Raw genomic sequence first — 9,954 nt, forward strand, 5'->3', positions numbered from 1 at the left:
ATTGTTAATCAACTATGCTCCAATATAAAATTAAAAAATTTCAGAAATAGAAAAAAAAAAGATGCTAAACAAACTCTCAAATAAAACAAAGAGGTTTTCAGATAATTGTACAACAAGAGTTTTTCTTTGATTTGTATAAGTCAAACCTTTGTAACTACTATTCATTTCTAAAAACAGCATTTGCTGTCTCTTAGGCACCTTAAATCACAATATTGAGGGGTTTGAATGTAGCTAGAGTAAAAGGCTCTTCTGATTTAGAAAACCACCACTTGGATTTGAATATTCACTTGTCCATCTTTACCTGGTTCATTTACATATTTGATCTATCCCTACCCACTTCCCTGAAGCAATGCAAGTGGCTAGGTGATTTCTTAATTTAAATAAAAAGGAGAATGGGCTCGCCACCTGTCTTCTTTTGTTTCCATTTACGAGATGTGCTTGCTTAATAAAGTAGGAATGCTAGGAGACATGACAAGTTCAAACTGTGTGGCAATTTGGCCAAACCTTAACTGCAGGAGGAAGGTGTTAAAAGGTGGATGAATGAATAAAGTGGATGGGCAATTTGGGGTGAGTGCTTTGGGGACACCAGCTGCTAAACACTGAAACCTTTAGAAACATTGCTCATGTGGAGAATGAAGAAGGGTAACTGTGGACAAGAATTAAGAATTATAGATGAGTCCACTGGATGGAGACCGTTAACAGGGGGAATACACTGAAGTTACCAAAGTGAGGACAACTGTCTTGTTAGCACTTAATTAGGATGATAGGTATATCCCTGGTACCCTATCAGGCCTCTTTCTTACTTTTAAATTGTAAGAATTGGGTTATTAGGCATGGTCTCTTTAATTACCTTTATATTCACTTGTCCAGTAAAACTGATAACAGTCACAGTGTCCTTCAGACTCAAAACATTAACTCTACCAGCAGTGCAGATAAATAAGAGAGACAGGACCCTGCTCACCTCTAATGGGACTTTTCAACCAGCCCTCTCATCAACTCTACAGCCTGCTTATTGCTGTGAGCCTTGAAGATCAGTACAATTATATGAATACTGGAAGGAAGACTTTACTTTTTGCCTCTGGTGCCCATTTGAAAGCCCAATCTCATCCAACACAACATGTATAAACTACTCAAGAGACTTCCAGGAAAAGAACTCCTGGCTGGACCTGCATTCAGTGCCCAACATCCAGTCTACTCCATAATATGTATGTATTAAGTCAAATTCATCAGGTTGTTTAGGAAATCAGCATTATGGGGCCTCACGAATTGCTATATAATTCTGGAATTCTAGGACCAGAAGGGATCTTATTGGATAATCTAATTTAAACCTCATTCCAAAACAAGTATTATCCTCCTCAATCAAGTAAGATGGAAATAATTTATGCTCAGAAAAAAAGATTCCACATATTCCTGTCAGCATGAATGTCTGTAGTTTAACCTTGACTTGATTATAAGTCAATTATGAATAATATAAGCATCAAGCTCCTTACAAGATGCTGTGGGGAGTTAAAATGAAGATATAATTCCTGACCCCATGAAATTTCCTGTGGAGTGATGGAGGCAGAACAAATGGAGGAAGTTAGACACAATGAGAAAAGAGTTCAGCCCCGAAGGGAGAAAGAACTGGGAAAAGAACTTGCTCCCTTCAGTGCTGAACTCTTGCCCTAGTGAGGTACCCCAGGGCCAGGGGACTAAGTTCAGCTTCTGTGCGCATCTCTATTCGCTGATGTCTCAGTTGGATTATATGTCATGTTTGTCTCTCAGAATGAGCCCTGCTCCACCCTGCAGCCATACCAGGCCCAGAAGAGCTGTTGAAGCAGAGAAAAATGATACCCAGGATATGAGAAATCCCAGACAGGGATCAGAGAAGCGCTGAGACAACAGAAGTTTTTACCTTGTGTTATTTCTCCAGTGGAAATGAATAACCAGTACCTGTCATCCCATAAAGTATTTATTAATTGGCCCCTCAATCCTTTACTTTTATTTTATACTATCCTAATTCTTTTAAGGACCCCAGGAATGTGCCCTACTTCTAGTGTTTTAGTCATTTTTACATACTTCTTTTAAATTTTTTAAGAGAGGTAGATTCTTAATCATTTTCAGATGTTTACTGAATGTTTGCTAAAATGAGTTAAGTAGTACGTACACTTAAGTACTTGCCTTTTCATGCTCTTAAAAAATTTTTAGGTCTTCCATGCACCTCAAAATGTCTAACACCATATTTTTTATAGCAGAAAAATAAAGTTCCTGCTCTTGTATGCCATACTTATAATTCTGGATTGATTAGTGCATTGAGTTATATCATGCTTAGTAAAGCTCAAATAAGCGCCAATCTGGAAATTCATTCAGTTAGGCTCCTGCCTATAATTCTATGGAGGAAACATTTTATTAGATTAAATAAGATGAATAATTTATTTACAATAAGCATTGTGGAATAATATTGAATAAGCCTATACCTTGTTGGAAACCTAAGACTTCAATTCAAAGTGTTAGCACATCGTAAACAGTACATATAGTAATAATTTTTCCATGTCCAGGTCACTATAAAATATGTTACTGTAAAGATCTTTCAGATTCTTAATCAACCTACTTGATATCTGTAGAATAGCTATATCATCTATTAAGCCTCATCCTATAATAACATTTATCTTGGATGTAATATAATTTTTAGGGATTCTTTACCCAGTAGATCTGGGTATTAAGCTAAATAACATACATTATCAAGTTTTGGAAGCCCTGGTGACAGGAAGTGGTCTTCTGTTCAAATTCTGGGTTCCTATGGGCTGTGATATCTCAGTTGAAGATAAGGAAGTATTGGGACCAGTATCCATCTTTCCTTGGGACCACTATAGTAGTCAGGGTCTCAGCAGGAAACAGAAGTCACTCCCAAGATTATGTAATAGGGAAGAACGTTTGCATTCTACTACACGTTAATCATTAAAGGGATATTGCCTAGAAGCTTAAATCATACATAATGGCCCATCTCTGGAACCTTGCTCCCAGGTGATGAGCATTAAGCTAAAACACCTTTGTTTAGCTCACAGAAAACATCCTGACCAGGCTCACCTGTGAATGACTTCAGGGAGGAAGAAATAAATACATCCCCTCTAGAGGCTGACCGGAACCTGGAAATGTTTGATGTTATTCCCTCCCCTTTCAGTATAAAAGAAACCTGAATTCTAACTCAGGCAAGATGTTTCTCCAGAGGTATGAGTCCACCATCTTCTAGGTCTGCCGGCTTTCCGAATAAAGTCACTATTTCTTGCCGCAACAACTCATCTCTCAATTTATTGGCCTGTCGTGCTGTGAGTAGTATGAGCTTGGAGTTGATAACAATTATTCAAACAAAGGAGCCTTGCTGTTCATGGCAAGCTGGTTGGGGAATTTTCCCATAAGGCCATAGCAGCTGCTGGGATCACTTGTCCTGAGGATCTTCCCTTCAAAATTCCCCAAAGGGGCACCAGCTGCCCCAGCACTTGGCAGTTGGAGAAAGAAATCATCGAAGTTTGGGAGCCGACGGGCCCCATACAATAGTGTAAGTAAGTCAAGTCAGTCTGGTGTTTACAGTGGGGGACTTTATTTCCTTTCCATTTGGGGCTTTTTCTCCAGAATAAGCCAATTTGTTTAGGGTACCCTGTTAGAGGAAATAGTTGCATTTCCTCTCTGTTTGGGGCTTTTTCTCCAGAATAAGCGAATTTGTTTTGTATTTGGGTGGGGTTCCCTGTTTGAGAGAGGAAAGAGTTGTTGGTCTTTCACCCAATTTGTGAATGGGTTTGTTTGTTTCTTTGGATGCTAGCATTTGTGTGTGCAGTTTGTTTTGTGTGTCTTGAATTTCTGTCTTTGAAATGGGGAATGTTTCAACTACCCCTAAAGAAAGTCAAGTGAGGCACATTTTGGATAAGTGTGACTTCAGCTAAGAGTCCATGGGTGAGAGGAAGATGATATTTTATTGTAACAATGTGTGGCCACAGGACCTGTTAGGCTCTCTACAAGGGGTTTAGGCTGGGTTATCTTGGGACCATGTACACCATGTACTGCTACCCTTGCTGTGTTAATTACATCACTTGTGGTCTCCTGTGTCATTGGTATATGTAAAACCCCAAGACCAAACTTGAGGGTTTATTCAGGATTTTCTGTTTGTCCTTTGAGTTTTTCATTTCATTTTGTTTGGTATTGTTTCTCCATTTACAGCCAAATCAGTTTTGTGATATTTAAAATTTATACTGATATCAAATGGAGGAAAGGAATCTTAAAAAAAAAAAGCAAAACAAAACCTGTCTGTTCTTGTCAGAGTGGGACATTCCCAGGAAAAAAGTTCCACTTGGTTCCTAAAATCACCAAAAACTACAAACAGAAATAAAAAGTGTCATTTCCATAAATCAATAAAAAGGATTTAGCCATCTATCCAGGTGACCTTGATTTGTTCTATCTGCAAAAACCTAGTCTGAATGCAACCTCTTCTGTAACTGATGAGTTTTACACTGTTGCACCTGATTCATGGCTGAAACTTTAGAATGGGAACTATGAGGTCCCTGTGTTTGTGTTTGTATGTGTGTTACAGGTGTGTGACATTGCCAAAATTAACTTGTAAAAGAGCTCTATTTAATTGGCTTAAAGAAAATTGCTTATATAAATACTCAAATATAGAAAACTGGCCAGAATGAACTTCAGGTTCACATGATTTAGGAAATATTCAGTATTGAATTAATATCTGGTATTAAAGTTAGCTTAAGCTTGTTGGTTTGATTAATACAGACATGTCTTTAGAGGCATCAACATTAAATATAATACTTCTGTTGTACCTAAGTTTACTAGAAATCAAATGAGACCTTTATTATTCCTATTACAAAGATTGTCAGCAAGAAAAATAGCAATATGACAAAGCTTTTAGGTAAATAAAATAGAGGTAAATGAGGTAAGAGTTTTAGGTAAACTATATAGGAATAATTGTCTTGGGACTAATGAATAAATAATAATAATAAATAAAATAGTCTCTCCAGATTTTCATAACTTGAAACTAAGCTAAATTAAATGAAGAGATTTCATTGACTGTCTGGGTCATTTCAAATAAGATAAAACATTAGAACATTAATTTCTAGGCAGTTCTAAGTTTTCCTACCCTTGCCTTCTTAGGAGAGAAAGACTAAAGCATAAGTTTGTCAATCAGGAAATACTGGTATGACAGTTTACAGTTACTTGCTTCTTGGTTTTCACTAGAGACTAAGGTTTAAGGTTAAGAATTACAAGGGAAACATTTTAGTATGCAAAGATATAGGATGTGTGTTTCCAGAAAAGAAGGTATGAGGAATGAAAATACATTTTGTTAAAGGGAAAAAGGTGATTTTGTCCTAGAGCTGGTGGTTTCCAAATGGAAAAGAAAGTGAGGGACATATTAATATGGATACAGAAAGTTGCGGAAGTTTTGTGGAGCAGGAACACTGAAGGAGTCCTGCGTATGGTAGGGATTGGCTAAGTTAGACTAAACATAATTAAGAAAATGAATTTTAAAGGTGATACAAAACCTGAATTTGGTGCTTTAAGACATCAAATTTTTTTTAAATATTGAAATTCTTTTGGTAATTGTGAGTTTAAGTCATCTGTATTAGCCATTGAGATCTTTTATTATCACTGATTAAAACTTTTTGACGTTTTTGACACACTTCCAAGAGATCAAATTGTAAATAAAGTTCATTTGACCTTTATCTAACTCTAAGTTTTTCCAGAGGGTCCCTGGATGACAAGTTGTTTGTTTTCTCTCTTGGAGGAATTTTAAACTAGTTAGGCTTATTTGGTATGTCAAATTATGTGGGAAGCATTGTCAAATAAGTGGTAATAGAACTTCTTAGACTGTATCTATGGGTAAACATTATTAATATACACAGTCTAGAAATTATATGGAACTCCTAAAATTCTGGTATATCATGGTAACTTGTCATTCATAATTTCAGTCATTATCTTAAATTGTGTGTCGCAGCAGTAATCAAGTTTCTTTTCATTTGCATTGTAATCCCAGGTGGTTGATACCAAAGCAAAAAGGCATCCTTTTAATGGTTAGAGATAATCAATTGCTATTTACAGTCTTAGAGTGTCTTTTGAATGACTCTATAGCTATTTTGGGAAGAAGCAGGGAAGAATGATAATATCTCATGTGCAAGCACTTGAATTATCAGGAAAAATATGAAAAGGAAGGGAATGACAGTGAGGATATGTGGCTTCAAACCTTAACTCCTCCAGCTGAGCTAGCTGTCCCAGGTCTGGCTGTTATGCCAATATATGCACCCCTTCTATCACCTTCTTGTTCCTATCCAGCCCCAATTTCTGACACTGGGGCTCGGGATTTCCCCTCCTCATAGGGATCAATTTGAAAATCCCATATTAGTTTCTGGGGCACAGGGGCTTGGTCTGGTATTATCATCTAAGACCCAACAGGGCACCCAATTTGGTCCAGGAGCCACTTCCAGAACAGGACAATTTCTCTTAGACCATTATCTTATAGGGGGCCTAAATGCAAATGACCAGCCGGCTGCCCCAGACTTCTTTAATTGGAAAGATCACAACCCTCCTTATAGGGAGAATCCTCTACACCTGAAGCCCACTTGACAGTACCAACAGCTGAACCAAATTGGGATTCCAATGAGGGAGGAGTGCCCTTATTAGAGTACGACTTATTACTGCATCATGGCAGGGCTTTGAAAAGGGGAACCAAAGCAAAAGAGTTTGAACAAAATTCATGACACTGAACAAAACAAAAACCCAAATGAAGGCCTCTGAATTTTTGCAAAGGGTTTATCAAACCTACAAACATCATCTTCATGCAGATCCTGAGGCCCCTCAAAATACTAGGATGGTAAATTTGACCTTTTGGGGAGGTAAAGTGGCTCAGATATCAGGAGAAAGTTGCAAAAATTAGATGATGCGTTTGGAATGAACCCTTCTCAATTGGTAGATGTTGCCTTGAGTGTTCAACAGGGAACAACAGAAGAAGATGCAAAACAAAATGCTACTTTACTGGCAGCAACATTGGATTCCCAGAAGGCGACTAACCTAAAGAGAGGTAAGCCACCATTGGGGAAGGAACAGTGTGCTTATTGTAAGGAGGAAGGACATTGGGAAACAGATTACCCTGGGCTAAAACAGAAGACGGAAAACAATAAGATGAGAGTCTCTCATATGGTAGAAAAAGAGGAACACTATGAATGAAGAGGCCCAGGGTTTCCCTTGGACTTGAGGTGCCTAATTCTCCACAGGAGCTCCAGGTAAAATTGACAGTGGTGAAAAAGCTGATTAACTTCTGATAAACCTCACCCTGAAGTTTTTCACCAGAACAGCTTGACATCAGAGTCCCACTAGAACATGCTTTAAGCCTACAGATGGCATTCATGAAAACCCCAGGAAAGAAGACAGAGCTCCTTCCCTGCCCTCCCCCACCCCCCAGACAAGAAGTGTATGCTAATGGCACCCCAGGGAAGGCCAAAAACACATGTCCAAGAGGAATCTCATTAAAAAGGAATAGTCTGACACCTAACCTAAAACAATATCCTCTGAAGCAAAAGGATTACTTCTCCCACATATTGTCAAAATATCAACCAGTGTATTCAGAAAAGGACAAAGAGAGGGCCAAAGAGTGGGGTTTCACTTGGATCACACCTCAATGGAAATGTAGTGCACAATTGTTTTGATCCCTGAGACCCTTTTGGACACTATGCTACAGCACATTTATAATAGTACCCATTACAGGAGAGATGCCCCCTTACAATGGATTCAAAAATATATAATGGGACCTAACCTACAAAAGACCACCCAGCAAATCACTCAGAATTGTGTGATTTGTGCTAAAAAATAACCCAAAGACTGCTGTCATATCTCCCCATAGGGGGAACTCAACACAGAGGAACCTTCCTCACCAAAGACTGGAAAATAGACTTTACTCAAATGCCTTGAGCTGCAAGAAATTTCAGATAACCTGCTAGTGTTTGGGACACTTTTTCAGGAGGGGTGGAAGCATATCCCACCTGCACAGAAGGTCTCTGAAGTGATTAAAGCTCCTCTTAAGGAAATTATTCCCTGATTTGTATTAAGGCATTGAACTACAGTCATCCTGGAGACTGCAATCAGCAGGAAAAACCAAGAAAATGAATTACACGTTAAAAAAAAAATGTCTAAAATTTGTCGAGACATTTATCTTGGGATAAGGCCTTCCCAGTTGCCTTGCTATGGATGGGTGGCTCCCAGAAGCAGGCTTAAATTCAGCCCCTTTAAAATATTGTATGGTAGGCCATTCCAGGTGTCTGCCTAGGCAGGAGAATCTATTAATGCTCTAAAGTACCTAGCAGTTGCCAATTATGTTAGAACTTGGGGCACTATACTAACCTCTGTTCATGAGTTTGTCTCCAAAAGGTCTACCTATCCAACTGAAATAGATGGTGATTCCACTGTAGCTGGAGAAAGGTAAAGCAATTTGTTTAATTTTGTCCAAATAAATAGCAAAGGAAATTAGTATATGTATTGGGAACTGGAACAAAAACCCCAAGTTCAATTAGAAATTAGACAAAGTGCTACAGGGTTTCACCGGTTTAAATAGTTGTAGATAAAAAAGGACTGACTAAAGAGTCTAGGGAATATTTGTCACCTCTGTTCAGCAGGAAATAGTGATCTTTGTCCCTTTTCCCACAAGACTGTGGAATGGACATTGACAGCGAGGAATTGTAATAGGGAAGAAACTTTGTATTCTATTAAACATTAATCACTAATGGGATTTTGCCTATAGTAAGCTTAAAATATACACAACAGCCCAGCTTTGGGAAGCCCACTTAAACCCCCCAGGTAATGAGCATTAAGCTAAAATACCTTTGTTTAGCTCATAGAAAACTGACTAGACCCACCTGTGAATGACTGCAGGGAGGAAAAAATGAACACATCCCCTCTGGAGGCTGACCAGAACCAGAAAATGTTTGACCTTACTCCCTCCCCTTTTAGCATAGAAGAAGGCTGAATTCTAACTCAGGCAAAAAGTCTTTGGGGCAAAAGTCCACCATCTTCTCGATCTGCCAGTTTTCCAAATGAAGGTGCTGTTCCTCCAACAAGTCTTTCAATTTATTGGCCTGTCATGCAGTGAGCAGTACAAGCTTGGACTCAGTAACAATTATTCAAATAAAGGGACTTTACTAAGGGGAATAATTACAGGGCTGAAGACAGGTTCAAAGGAACCAACAAAGAATATCAAGGCACTGAGATATTAACAACAAAAGGAAGCCATCACTATCACTTTGGTTAAAGAAGCAAGGAGAGGAAGTAGTGTCATCAGAGCACAATGGAGTGTGGAACTCAGAGGAGGATCTGCCAGGGAAAAACTGTAGTATTTCAGCTACTCCCAAGACAGGCTACCAAAGAAGAAAGGGAGTGGAAATGAAATACCCCTATTATCTCTTTCCCAGCTCTTTCATCTCCTGCCAGTGTTTCCCACTGGCTGAGCCCAATCAGAATTCAGGAAGGGAGCCGTTCTCAGGGATCATCAGCCTTCTGGGGCAGAGAAGAGAATAGATTGCCGAGAGGGCAAACAGAAGAACCATAACCACCAAGACCCAGGAAAATTCTAGAAAAGGAAAAAAAAAAACCTGTAGTCTTCTAAACAATCTTCTCAAATTCCTAGGAACTTCTGAGTAAGTTCTTACGAAAACTCTAAATCCCTACAGTTTTCACTAGAAAATTCATGCAGCTGTGCCAGATGGCTCTGGCCTATACTTGCTGGGACTGGGACCCGCAGAAACAGAAAAAGTCAACAAATCTAGTCCATTGGTGGCTCAGACTCTTTGGGAACATGACCAACCAAGGATCTGGATGAAGATACCTGTCGGTATACATCAGGGACCTACAGAAACCCAGAGCAACAAATCTATACCTTTCTCTACTTCTAAACACTTCCATGGGATGAACCATCAGCATTTCAAACTTTAC

This window comes from Hippopotamus amphibius, chromosome 14 (assembly GCF_030028045.1).
Source record: "Hippopotamus amphibius kiboko isolate mHipAmp2 chromosome 14, mHipAmp2.hap2, whole genome shotgun sequence".
NCBI lineage: Eukaryota > Metazoa > Chordata > Mammalia > Artiodactyla > Hippopotamidae > Hippopotamus > Hippopotamus amphibius.